This window comes from Quercus lobata, chromosome 5 (assembly GCF_001633185.2).
Source record: "Quercus lobata isolate SW786 chromosome 5, ValleyOak3.0 Primary Assembly, whole genome shotgun sequence".
Classification (NCBI taxonomy): domain Eukaryota; kingdom Viridiplantae; phylum Streptophyta; class Magnoliopsida; order Fagales; family Fagaceae; genus Quercus; species Quercus lobata.
In genome coordinates this window covers 79154301-79169040 of record NC_044908.1, presented here as the reverse complement: position 1 = coordinate 79169040, position 14740 = coordinate 79154301, and the positions used below count along the sequence as shown (strand labels likewise).

At 35.8% G+C, this 14740-nt stretch overlaps 1 long non-coding RNA gene across 3 annotated transcripts; it reads left to right on the top strand.

The window, feature by feature from the left end:
- The first annotated feature begins 7306 nt into the window (after positions 1 to 7306).
- Positions 7307 to 11609, top strand: LOC115991701. 3 transcript variants are annotated; one of them, XR_004092291.1, is made up of 4 exons: positions 7307 to 7636; positions 9823 to 9899; positions 10624 to 10742; positions 10886 to 11609. It is a non-coding gene; the product is annotated as an uncharacterized LOC115991701 (long non-coding RNA). The 3 variants fall into 3 exon arrangements; XR_004092292.1 differs by having other exon boundaries at positions 9844 to 9899; positions 10624 to 11609; XR_004092290.1 differs by having other exon boundaries at positions 10624 to 11609.
- The last annotated feature ends 3131 nt before the right edge of the window (positions 11610 to 14740 follow it).

Below are 14740 nucleotides of genomic sequence, written 5' to 3'. Positions count from 1 at the left end.
TATGTAGTGCAGCCCCAAAAATTTCACACTTGTTCTTTGCCAATGACAGCTTGCTGTTTTGTCGGGCAACTTCATAGGAGTGCACCCACATCTTGGAGATTTTGAAGAAATATTAAGATGCATCTAGGTAGCAAATAAACCGAGGCAAAACACAACTCTTTTCAGCCCCAATATTGAGATAGTTATGCAAGAAGAGATAAAAAAAACTTGCTAGGAGTGGCAGCCATAACCAACTATGAAAAATACCTTAGTTTACCCTCTTTTGTAGGAAGGGGGAAAAAAAACAAAGCTTCGGTTATATTAGAGAAAGGATTTGGCACAAAATGCAAGGTTGGAAAGAAAGGCTATTGTCACAAGGTGGAAGAGAAGTCTTGATAAAAGTGGTACTACAAGCCATGCCCACTTACACCATGGCATGTTTCAAACTCCCAAAAAGCCTATGCAAGGATATTGAGTCCTTAATTAGGAAATTTTGGAGAGGTTATAAGGGGAAAGCACAGAAGGTACATTGGGTGGGATGGAAAAAATTATGTAAGCCGAAGTGTTAAGGAGGATTGGGGTTTAAGGATATAGAGAATTTCAATTTAGCCATGTTGGGAAAATAGGTATGGTGGTTGCTCCACAACAAAGACTCATTATTTTACAAGGTCTTCAAAGTGAGGTATTTTCCCAATTGCACAATATTGGAAGAGGGGGTGAAAAAGAAAGGATCATACACTTGGCAAAGTATTTTACAAGCTAGAAAGGTGGTTCATTTGGGATCAAAATGGAGGATTAGGGATGGGAAATCAGTTCACATTCGTGGCGATAGCTAGCTACTTGACTTGCATTCTAGCCGTGTTATATCTCCCCAGAAGAATTTTCCCAATAACAACCGGGTTTGCGCCGTTATAGATAAGGACAATAGGTGTTGGCTTGAAGAAATTATTCGTGATGAATTCCTTCCTCATGAAGTGGAGGCAATCATGAGGCTCCCTTTGAGCCTAGATGCCATGGATGACAAACTGATATGGGCTGAAACACAATCAGGTCACTACACAACCAAATCAGCATACTGTGTCCTAACAAGAAAGGCTGAAGTATCATGTCCTGGCACCTCCAACCCAATGGCTCACAAGCAACTCTAGAATGAGAATTGGTCATTAAACATACCAAATAAAATTCGCCATTTCATTTGGAGGGCAGCAAATGATTCACTCCTAACAAAAAAGAACCTGTAGCAGTGGAAAATAATACCAAACCCAACGTGTGATCAATGTGGAGAGGGAGCTGAAGATAGTATACATGCTTTGTGGGGCTACCAAACGGTGAAGCATATCTGGTGGGAACTTGAATGTTGCAAAAAATTCCTATCAGAAAGGTTTGTAAGTTTCCAAGATTTATTTCAAGGAATCCTTGCACAAAAAAACCAACACATGGTTGAATTGTTTGCTTACATGGGATGGAGTCTGTGGTTCAACTGGAATGCGAAAAGGGTTGGGTTCACTTCCTTGCCAATGGACAAAATTTTCAGTGATGCTGTGGAATGGCTGCAAGAGTATCACTCGGTGCAAGATTATCCAACACAACAGGACGTGGTTTCTCACTCAACCCAATGGTGGCCTCCCCCACATTCAGTCTACAAAGTAAATTTTGATGGAGCAACTTTCATAGATATGGACTCGGTGGGTTTGGGTGTGGTTACTTGTGATTCAGACGGCATGGTTATCGCCTCTCTTTTGGAACGCATCAGATTACCACCAACGGTTGCTAACTTGGAAGCTCTGGCATGCAGAATAGCCATCTTATTCGCACTCAAATTAGGACTCCAAGACGTGGTGTTTGAAGGTGATTCGGAGGTTATTATCAACCACCTCAAAGTAGACCAACCCTATTTGACAGCTTTTGGGCACATAATAGAGGAAGCACGGACACTTTCAGCCAAGTTGAGACAAGCATCTTACTCACACACAGGCGCAAGGGTAACAAAGTAGCTGATAAGCTTGCAAAATTAGCCAAAAACTTGTATGAACCACAAGTGTGGATGGAGGATATTCATAGTAATGCCCTGCAATTTGTATTTTTTGACAGAGGCTTAATGCTTGTTTAATGAAAAGTTCATGATCGTTTTCTTAAATAAAAATAAAAAATAAAAAAACCAAAAAAGGTTGTCTAGTAGTTACAAGCGATGACGTTTTAATAAAAGCCTTTTAAATGTGTTGTACTAAAAATGTCTAATTCCAAAGTTAGTTACGGTAGTCTGTGAACCAGAACCTCCTTGTAATAGTAATACTTTTGTCTGTGATTTATTAAATTGAAAATTCGTCCAAGTTTAAAACAATATAAAAGAAAAGAAAAAACTAAAAAAAAATAATGTTGAAAATATGCTCTTGATAGTTTAATTTCGATAGACAAATAAAATTGAGGTTAAATTATAATTCGAAAGTTTTACACCTTTTGTTAATTATGCATGTACGGCATCTAACGTCCAAGTCCATTTGGGCCTTGGGCCATGGATTAATAATATGGCCCGGGGGTCCAACTTTCGCACCGCAAAGGATCCTATCCCAAGCCTACAATAACTACGAGTCAAAGCTGGGTGTTATCCGAATACTTGAAAAGTGGACTGCGGGTACCCCGCTTACATACTGCTCGGAAAATCATCTCCGGACGATATACATATGCTCGGTCATATCGCCATTTGAGTGCTCGGTAGAACCCTAGGAAACTCCTCTGCCGAACACATTTGCTGCAGTGGGAACCATTTCCAAAGCCGCTCATACCTAAACATCTACTTAAATTTATCAACATTAGACCTCTCTTTGCAATAGTTAAAAAGATAATGATGATCACCCCATTAACAATGGGCTATAAATAGGAGAAACTAATGAAGGGAAGAGGGATGCAATTTTGTAAGGAGAAAAGAGAGAGAAAGAGAGGGTCTGAGAGGAAAAAAACGTAGAGAAAGAGAGAAAAGTGATCTCATTGAGTCTCCAAACCTAGAACAATCCAAAATAGGTTACCCAAACCCACCATACAATAAGTTGTGAGCCCAAGTAGCAGTTTGGCCGAGCAAACCCGTCTTTGGTGCGTACAATGCGGATTAATTAAAAATGACTTGATTAGATCAATTGGTGATCACAATACTAATCAATTAACAACAACTACAATATAAATTAAATATAATCTAAAGATTGAAGCAATCAACACAAGAACGCACATACTATTGATTAGAACACAACTAATTAACGAATAGTAATTGTTATACACACAATTTTACATATTCGTCCATACACGCACAAAATGCATTGAAATTTCACTATTTTCAAGTGGAAAATTATATTGCATGTGTGTACGGATGTGTAAAATAATTTGTGTAACGGAATTTAGCCCTAATTATAAGAACAGTATAATTTTATTTACTTCTCTCTTAATGTCATGAGCAGATCTACAACAGATGTTTGCTTACGTACACTTGGTAACAATACATGCAAGTCTTCCTCTCCTAGTTCCTTTTTTCAAAATCACTCATGTTAGAGTGAGCAAAGAGGGGACATAGCTTTATTTATATAATATCTAAAAGCTAAAGCATAATATTTATTATTGTTAAGCTCTCGCTGAGTCATATTATCATAATATTTTGATTCAATTCAGTCTATTTTGGCCTATTTGGTCCACTTTGGTCCAATTCAATCTACTTTGGTCAAATTCAGTCCATTGTTGTATATTTGGTCCATCATAGTCCATTTCAGTCTAATTCGGTCCACTTTGATCCAATTTAGTTTATTTCAATTTACTTCGGTCCATTTAGTTCACTTTAGTGATATTTTAAGGGGAGATTTCTGTGTAAAAAAAGAGTAGATACTTGATTGACAATTATGTCACATTTTCAACAAATGTTGGCAAGTTCTTTAATAAAATTATATTTTTCATTTGTTATTATAGTTTTTTTTTTTTTTTTAAAAAAAAAAAAAAAATATATATATATATATATATATATAAGTGATGGATTTACTTATATTTGCTTCCTTTTTAGTTCATTTAAGCCATATGGAGGATGAATTGTTTAGAGCATTTGTAGCAGTGGAGCTAAATAGATATAATGCTATTTTAGTTCCACCAAAATATCAAAAAGGGCCATGCAGTAGTGGAGGCATAGGTATAATTTTTAGCTAAACTGCTACAGTGCACATCTATCTATAGATGTCCACTGTAACAGACATCTAAAAAAAAATTAATTTCTTATTCACCCCCCGGATTAAAATAATACTGCTTTGTTTATTTTTTTCATTTCTTTTATTCTCATCTCACCATCCTCTCTCTCAATGTCACTCTCAAGCTCCCATTTGAAATTTCTCTTAAGCTCTCCTCTCTCAAGCTCTCACCTTTCTGAAACTCTCAAGCTCACTCTCACCATCTCACCTAAAACTCACTATCTCTCAAGCTCAAGCTCTCAGACCGATGTCGTCCCAGCCAAAGCTCGACCCATCGCCGTCCCAGCCGCCAATCGCCTCATACCGACGCCATCTCAGTCGCCGATCGCCTCAGATAGGTTCGACTAAAGAAGAAATAGGTTCGGCATAAACTCGTTGGAGTAGGAGCAGGAGCTTGGAGGGCTTAGGTACACTGGGTAGATTAGGCTTGGAGGGTCTTCTACTGTTCATGTATCCCAACTACATTCTTTAGTGGATTATTTACCACTTGGAGGGCGGCGGAGAGGTTTTACTTTGAGAGTTTCGATTTCCTCTTCGATAACACATCATTATGTTGTCCTTGTGTTTGCATCTTCCTTCCCTTAATCTTTGCCATTTAATTTCTATTGTGAATGTGTTTTTATTAGGTTTAGATTGTTTATCAATTCTGTATTAAGCTTGTTCATATTCCGCACATTAATTGTTTGATATTAAGCTTGATTGGTAATTTGTTAGTTGAGGGTCTAAACGTTCATAGTGTTTTATACACTAATTGAACTGTCAGAAATTTATATTGCGTGTGTGTACATATGTGTAAATAGAATGTGCGTAATGAAATTTAGCCCTAATTATAAGAACAACTATAATTTTACTTGCTTCTCTCTTAATGACATGAATAGATCTACAACAGATATTTGATTGCATACACCCAACAACAATACATGCAAGTCTTCCTCTCCTATTTCCTTTTTTCAGAGCCATTCATGTTAGAGTGAGAAAAGAGGGGACTTAACCTCGTCTATATAATATCTAAAAGTTGAAGTATAACATTTATTGTTATTATGCTCCTATTGAGTCATATCAGAGTAAAATTTTAGTTTAGTTTAGTCCATTTTGGCCTATTTGGTCCATTTTAGTCAAATTCTATCCAGTTTGGTCCATTGTGGTCTATTCAGTCCACTCTATCTATTTTGGTCAATTTAGTTCACTTTTGTTCAGTTCGGTGCATTTCGGTCTATTTTGGTTCACTCAAGTCCATTTTGGTCCACTTTATTCCAATTTGGTCCTATTCGGTCCATTATGGTCTACTTAGGTCTATTCGGTCCATTTTAGTCCATTTTGTTCCATTTGGTACACTTTGGTCCAATTTGGTCTAATTCAGTCTATTACGATCTATTTCGGTTCACTTTAGTGATGCTTTGAGTGGAGATGTTTTTGTAGAAAGAACTACATTGACAATTATGTCACATTCTCAAAATAATGTAGATAGGTTCTTAATAAAATTATATTTTTCATATGTTATTATAGTCTTGTTTTTTATTTTATTTTATATTTTAATATAAGTGATTACTTATATCTTTTTTTCTTTTTAGGTCATTTAAGTCATATAGAAGAGGTTTCTTAAAAAAAAAAAGTCATGTAGAAGATGAATCGTTTGTAAGGAGTACTAAAAAAATAAAAATTCTAACCATACATTACATTATTTTATAGGTGCTCTTAGGGTATTTGTTAATAGATCATTTTAAAAAAAAAAATTAAAACTAATATCATTTTTGTAGGAAATATAAAAAGTTGCAAATTTTTTTTTTTCCATAAACGGTTTCCAAAAATATTTCATAAACCAATGTTTTTAGGGCATTTCATTAATTTTTTCCATTTTGAAAATATCTCTTATATATAATAATGGACAAAATTTATCTACAAAATAAGTTATAGTTTAAAGTTACATTCTTAAACAATATTATTAACATTACTACTGTGGGGACCGGTCGATTAATAGGCTCGTAGGGTTCGGAATCGATTCAGGGTTGTGGGGCTTGAGGCCCATCCAAGGACGCGTACCCATCCGAGCACGCCATACTCCTCGGCAGTATGCGTCTGAGGACGATCGCGTTCGAGGACGATTGGGACGTGGTCTTACTGCGATCCGATCCCAGAATTAGGTCACCGTAAAGGATAAGGGTAACCGACTACGGATGAAAGAGATAAGATCAACAAATATCTATAACAACAGCTGCCTCCGCATTAATGACCTCTCAACCAACTCTCTGACCGCATTAATGTGGAGGTGATACCTGAACAGTAAGGAAGTAGCCTTACAGCTGCCCATAGGAAGTTCCCAGGGATGCGAGATGGGACAGAAAGAAATCCTCCGGACCCAACCAACACGTGTGCGGTAAGGATGGAACGCAAAGGGGAGTATATAAACTAAAAGGAGAACATGAAAGAGGGCATGGGAACAGAAAAAGAAAGAAGAACAAGAGACGTAAACAAGAGAGAAAAAAGGGAAAAGAGAAAAAAAGGAGTTGTACAAGTCACTAAGGAAAAAAGATCCATTGTACCAACTGAAAAACTTTGAACGTTCATGAAAGTGAATCTTTGGAGGATAGACCACGGTTAACCTAGTTCTTTACACCCACGCTCTACAAATTATATTGTCTGGGCCTTTTACCTGCGAACCCAACACTGTTTTGGTTCGGTACTAAATCGTGTCCTTACAACTACATATTTCGAAAATTTAACTGTTGGATTACACGTTTTTTAGGCTCTTAATACACATGTCAATTTTTTTGGGTCAATCAGATATTATTTATTATATGATCTATAAAATTATATTTTATACATAATTTTAAACTACAAAAACTTGCAATTTAAACAACTTACTGATAACATAGTTATTGATTTTTAATTTTTTAGAAATTTTACAAATATGAAGGGTATAAAATGAAAATGTAATCTAATAGTGGATTTATTAAAATTTTTCTTAAATAAAAAGATATTGAATAAAGTTGTAATTTTAAGATATAACTATTTTTGTAGCTAACTTTAAAATAAAATAAAATGTATTAGGTTTTAAAAAAAAAAACGGAGATTTTCGGAGACAATTTGGGAGATGGCTTTTATCCCAAGTTCTAACACTCATGACCCACCAGCTTGTATCCTTGACTTCCTTTACTTTGTGACGAAACCCAACTCCATTCATGAAGAAAAATGCGAGCTTTCAGCTTGGAGAGAGAGGGGGATTGTTGAGACTTGAGAGTGTTTGTGCTTGCCTTGTGGTGTTGTTGTTGAGAGAGAAGGACAATGCTCTCTGTTGTGTGATTTAGATTGGCAGTGGATTGAGGAGCAGAAGAAACTATGTAGCCAAAGATATAAAATTCGGGTTTTTGGCCTGGGCTCTTTGTCTTATGCTAAAGGGTGTGGTGGAGCTTGCTGTAGCCGTCAAAGTCACCATGGGTCCTAAGGTATTTTGATAATCTATAGCTACATAATCACACCATTCTTTAATTCATATTTCTAACTCATGCAATCTATGCAATTCATATCTCAATAAGAAGTTTGATTAGCATTGGTCTTTCTACTGATTTTTGGCCCAAAATCAATTCTTTATTGATTTTTTTAATTTTTAATTTTTATTTTTAAAAAAAACGCTCTCTCCGAACACCAGATTTTGAAATGGATGAGAGATATGGTACAATAAATGAGGTGAGTATTATGTTACAGTATTGAAGAGTCAAAAAAGACATTATAAATCCATGTGTTTTGGTCGTGTAATACAGTTTACCTTGTTCAATACCTTGTACTTAAGGCTTACATGCCAGATACATTATATATTGATCTCATGTGCTTGGTTGGGAGTCTATGTAGTCTTTTGAACTTTAAAATTGTGCGTCCAATGAGCTGTTTCATCCTCCACCTTTTCTTTTTTAAAAACAAGCAAAGCATATAGTAGACAGCATACTAGTTTGTAAAAGCTTTAATCAACTATTAATAGGCTGATTTATGAAAGCTCTAGAAATCATGCTCAGACTAGTTGGCTGTAGCTGGGCCAAGATCAGTCAAGATGCTGAATTACCAATTACCATCTCAAGCAGGAATAGTTGGCCCAGCCTTTTTGTTTTTCCCTTGATAACTGTTTATATCCCAATAAACCAATCTCATCCCATTTTCTCGACCACTTGTTTGCCAACTTAATCAAACTATCAATTACTCACTAAAGTAAGGAAAAGATGCTAAAAGTTAACAATACTAACATGTCACTCTAGCCATCCATTAAGTTTCTCTAAAACTAAAGAAAAGTATATTTTAAATAATCTGCTAGTAATTTTCAAGTTGACAAAAGCCTTCACTGATAATTGATGCCTAGAATGCCTCCAATCCCTAGACGCAATTCTGGACTTGCGATGCTTGTGACTGTGTAAGCTGGCTTATTGACTTGATCCAAAATCCATTTTGGTATGCTACATTTTTGGTTTGAAAGATGGGATGCTTAATCCCTATAATAAAAAGATTTAGAGATAGGGATTAGAGAGATAAGACTTCATATCTCTATCTGTTTTCTTTTTTGGTAAAGAGACTTCATAATTCTCAATCAAACCAAATGTCAATATGTTTTTCCCACCCCAAAAAAGGAGAGTAAAAGATCACTAAAACAAACATGGATGCTGAAAAATTGGTTATGTCTTTGATTCTAATCACTATTTTCTTTCCATTTTGCATTTCCCTTGACACCTTAACACCAGATGAATCCATCAAGGATGGCCAGTCTTTGATTTCCAAAGAATAATTTTGCCTTAGGCTTCTTCAGCCCTGGCAACTCCAGCTATCAGTTTCTTGGTTTTTGGTATGTCAGATTGACAAAACAAACTGTCGTGTGAATTGCAAACAGGAATGATCCTATCAATGATTCCGCTGGAGTTCTCTCCATCAAACAGTTTGGAAACCTTGTCCTCCATGACAGTTTTAACTGTCTTCTTTTGTCTACAAATGTTTCTGTCCAAGTTACAGCCTCCTCTGTTGCTCAGCTTCAAGATTCAAGAAACCTGGTTTTGATTTAGGGGAATAACAGAAAGGTGTTATGGCAAAGCTTTGATTATCCGTTTTCCTTCTTTCTTAAAATTTTTAATCTTTTTTTGTTCTGTTATGTTCTGATATTTTACATGAACTGTAGTATTGATTTAGAATGTTTTACTTTGTTTAGAAGCGGAAAGTTTAGTTTTTGAGATGTGGGTCATGGTTTTGGGGCTTTCTAGTTGATTTTGGAGGCTTTGGTGGTTAGTTTTTTTGTTAGTGAAAAACTACATTTTATTGACTTCTCAAAATCTAACGTTGATTCCAATCTTTGTGCACCTGCTTATTCTATTTAATGCTTATCTAATAGATAAATTTATCTTTTTGAAAATTTGACTGCTGAATGTTATTGCAATGTGTTGTTATTGTAAATTGTAGAGTTTGAGACACTTGTATGCCAATTGGCATGTCAAATTAAAGTTTTCTATCTGATGAAATAAAATTTGTGACATGTATGTTCAATGTTCTGGAATAGTAATATAGATATAATGTTCAAACACTTTGTATCACTATCTATTATATGGCGCAGTGAATTATTTATGCATGTATGAAAAATGATTTTTTTTTTTTTCCTTATAAGCTTGCTGGTGCTACTGTGCAGTGGACTGGAAAGCAATTTTTTTTAGTGTAGCTTGGTTGGTTTGTCAACTCAGGGAGGTATGTGCTTCCCCTTGCCTTGTCTAAGAGAAAGGCAACTTAGCTTGTAGTGCAATGCAAAATTAAATTTACTTCTTAATCATATTGGCATTTACTATTTAAAGTAGCAAAAGTAATAAGTTTAAAACTCCAAACTTGTGATTATATATAGCTTGCTGAAGAATAATTCATTTGTTAGTGATCTATTACGTTTCATGGACTTATCAAAAGCTCACATGAACCCAAAAGAGTCGGTTATTTTGGCTTTTTGGTGATTTCATTTTGTGATACACAGATTGTAAATTCCTGGGCTAACTTGGGTTTGGTTTCTTAGGTCAAGTTAATGATGTTATGCATAAAAGGCCCATCTTATTTTTTTTTACTAGAGTATAAGATAGATAATTAAGACCTGTTACCCCATTGGTCTTGTGAGATATACAACAAAGTTTATAAAAGTTGCATGAATGCAAAGCTAATTTTAATGAGATAACTATAGTATCTCCAACTTATGGTCCAATTCCAATAATCATTGTTTGGAATTTAAAAAAAAAAAAAAAATTGGACATCCTTTTTGGATTGGTCTGATGTTAAGGTGTCAAGGGAAATGCAAAATGGGAAGAAAAGAAGTATCAGAATCAAATAAATGACCAGTTTTTCAGCATCCATGTTTGTGTTATTGGTCTTTCACTTAAAATAACTATTTTTGGGGTATGGGAGAAAAATATTGATATTTGGTTTGATTTAGGAATATGAAGTCTCCCTACCAAAAATATAAAATTCGGGGTTTTGGCCCAGGCTCTTTGTCTTATGCTAAAGGGTGTGGAGGAGCTTGCTGTCGCTGTCAAATTTACCATGGGTCCTAAGGTATATTCTATGGCTACCATATGACACCATTCTTTAATAATGTCTCAATAAGAATTTGGATTAGCATTGCTCTTTTTACTGACTTTAGGCCAAAAATTTAATTATTTGTTGAAGTTCTCTATATCTGCTTCTTCATATAGCAGATTTTGAAATGGATGGGAGATATGGTGCAATAAATGAGGTGACTATTATGTTACACTATTGAAGGGTTGAGGAAAGACATTATAAATGCAATTGTTTTGGTTGTGCAATACAGTTTACCTTGTCCATTACCTTGTACTTAAGGCGTTACATGACAGATAGAATATATATTGATCTCATATGCTTGGTTGTGAATCTATGTAGTCATTTTTAAAAGTTAAAATTGTGCTTCCAATGAGCTGTATTGTTTTACACCTTTTCTTTTTGGATACAAGCAAGGCATGAGTAGATTGCATACTAGTTTGTAAAAGCCACTGAAATTTGCTGGACTGAGGTTAGCTGAACGGACAAAAAGCTCTAGGAATCAAGCTCAGATGAGTTGGCTGCGGCTGGCCCTAGATCAGTCAGGATGCCAAATTACCTATTACCATCGCAGGCCAGGATAGTTTGCCCTGCCTTGATAACTCTATGTATCCTAATAAGCCAATCTATGGACTAAGAAGAACAGCGTATCAAAATGGATATTGGATCAGGTCAATAAGCCGGCTTACACAGTCACTAAGCATCACAAGTTCAGAATTGCATCTAGGGACTGGAGGCATTCTAGGCATCAATTATATCAGTGAACGCTTTTGTCAACTTCAAAATGACTGTCAGATTAAATATCAAAATACTTATTTTAAATTGTCCATTTTGATTTGCAAGAACGGATGCTTAGTCCTAAATAAAAATATTCCGAGACAAGGATCAGAGAGATTCCTAACTCCCTCTCTCTATCCACTGGTAAGGAGACATCATAATTCTCAATCAAACCAAATATCAATATATTTTTCCAAACCAACAAATTTTTTTAATTTTTTTTTTAATTCCAGTAAATAATCACTAAAACAAACATGGATGCTGAAAAAATGGTTTTGTCTTTCATTCTAATCATTCTTCTCTTTCCATTTTGCACTTCCCTTGATACCTTAACACCAGACTAATCCATCAAGGATGGCCAATCTTCAGCCCTGGCAACTCCAGCTATCAGTATCTTGGAATTTGGGTTGTCAAAGTGACAAAACAAACTGTCATTTGGGTTGCAAACAGAAATGATCCAATCAATGATTCCTCTGGAGTTCTCTCCATCAACCTGTTTGGAAACCTCATCCTCCATGACAGTTATAACCGTGTTGTTTGGTCTACAAATATTTCTGTCCAAGGGACAACTTCCTCTGTTGCTCAGCTTCAAGATTCAGGGAACCTGGTATTGGCCCAGGGCAATAACAAAAAGGTGTTATGGCAAAGCTTTGACTACCCTACAGACACTTTGCTTCCATACATAAGGCTGGGTTGAATTGGATAACTGGACTAGACAGGTTTTGTCATTTTGGAAGTCACAAGATGACCCTGGAACTGGGCAATACTTTTATAAGATGAATCCTACTGGCTCTCCACAGGTTGTCTTGTATAACCGTTCGACCCTGTATTGGTGGTCAGCTCCATGGCCATGGCAAACATTAGCGGCAGCAACAACTGTATCTTTGGGTTTTAAGTACGATTTTGTTTACAACGAAGAAGTGGTATCTTATGCCTACTTTTTTGATGACCCCTCCATCATTTCTACAGTAGTGGTTGACAACTCTGGTTTGTTCCAACAACTTATGTGGAATGATGGTGATCGTCAATGGAAGGAGCATTAGAATTTTAAGGAAAGCTAAAAGCCAAACGTGCAGTCTGTGATGGATGGTAGTCTAGGAACAAACTTCTATTAATTTTCAAGTAAATATCCTTGTCATAAACAACTGATAGGAATGTGTTTAATGTTTAACCTCACGTGTTAATCTAATCACCTGCAAAATTCTTGGATATTTTGATTCATATTTTTTCTAAAGTTTGAAATTAGTAACCATATATATTTGAAGACCAAAATCTACTGTATAAATTATATTGGCTTTATGTTCACAAAAGTCCCCACCTTAAATCTGCATGATCTCAGTAAGAATTGCAAACTGAACAAAACTTGAATCTAAAGTTTCGCATTTGTTTTCCTGTCCCTTCATCATCCATTTTCTTGGTTTTTTGCTTTAACAAAGTTTTGACTCATAATATGTTTAGAACTATCTTTTCAAACCCGTTTATGTGACTATTATTAAGACTATTTATGTGTATTATTTAAAGAAGTCACATGAATAATTAACAAAGTCATGTGACTAACACTATACATGGATGGTTTCTTTAATGCCACATAGTGAGTTGGAAAAAGAGAACTCTAAACATGTTTAAAGCCAAACTTTTTTGTTTCCTTTTGGTTTGAGGCCAAGCTTTAGGTGTTTGATTGCATCATTTTGTTATATTGGATGAGTTTTATATATGCTCAAAATTTGGTGTGATCAAACCAGTAATAATGTACCAGGTCCTGTCAAAACTCCTTAATCACTTGTACTTAAAAGAATAATATTACCTAGAAAGCACAGACATAGTTAGGAGGGTGCCGCACCCGAGTCCGATGCGGCCCGACGCGGTTGCCCGCGAGTCGTTGCCACGTCTGAGCATTTTTTTTTTTTTGGATTCGCGCTGAACTGGGCTGATTCGGCCAGAATCGGGTCGTATCAGCCATATTAGATCATATCGGCCGGCGATCGATACAGCCGAGATAGGCCGGAAACGGCTGAAACAGGCCAAAATCGGCCTTGAATCTAGCCGGAATAGCCGAAATTCCCACCTCAAAGGCATAGTAATGTGTTTCTTGCCTTCTTTTCTTTCTTTTTTTTTTTTTTTTTTTTTTTTTTTTTTGAATCAAGGCATAGTAATGTGTTTTTTAAGAATATTTTAATAGTACAAATATAAATAAAAATATTTTTAATAATTTTTTAATCACCGAGTCCCGCCGCACCCGCATCCTACTTTTTCAAAAATTGTCAAGTCTCGCACTTGCACCCATACCCACACTCGAGTCCCGAAATGCACTCATGCTTCATAGAATATTACTGAATGATAACATAACTATTGTTTACCCTTTTGCTACGTGATAGTAACTTGAGGCAAAGTCAGAGCTGGGCATGTTTCACATGTAAGGCTTTGTTATCTGTGCTCAAGCTTTTAGTCCACCCTAAAACGCGTGATCGCCAAAACTCCTACCTGGTCATATTTCAATGTGAATATGAGAAGCTGAATTTGGGTCAATTTATAGCCTTACATTACATTTCACATTGCCATTGATCAATGATCATTCCATGTACATGAGTTATTGTCAACTCGTCCAAGGCATCAATGTTCAATCATCATCATGATGGACCCCAGTCACGTCTAGCTTTTGCTATAGGCAAATGCCGGTTTTCTTATGCAACTTTTATTAGTAAAAAATCCTGACTCGAGAGACATGGCTTCCCATTCTTTTTGAAACATAAGCAATGCATATGGTAGATTCTGTAGTTTGTAAAAGCTATTATCCAGTAGAAATGGACACATGAGCTCTGTGGCTCAATTGACACTAGGTGTTTTTAACGAAAATATTTGGGGTTCAAATCTTTCATCTACCATTATTATAAGATTGAATTATCACTAAAAAAGAAAAGAAAAATGAACAGGCTACCAGCCAAAAGCATTGGGAATCAGGCTGGGCTGATTTGGACGAGAAGATCATTTTTTATGCTCATATAAACATTTTAAAGTCCAAAGTCCATGCCAAAAATTGACCCCTAGAATGTCCTCACTCAGTTCCTATTCGCAGTTGGTGTAACTGATGTAAGACTGTAGACTTTGACGCAATAACATTTTTTTGGTTACGCAACTGATCATTTGAACATTGAAAAACGCATAGTCCTAAAACAAAAGAGCGATGGAAGACTTCATAGTTCATAGCTCTCTCTCTCTCT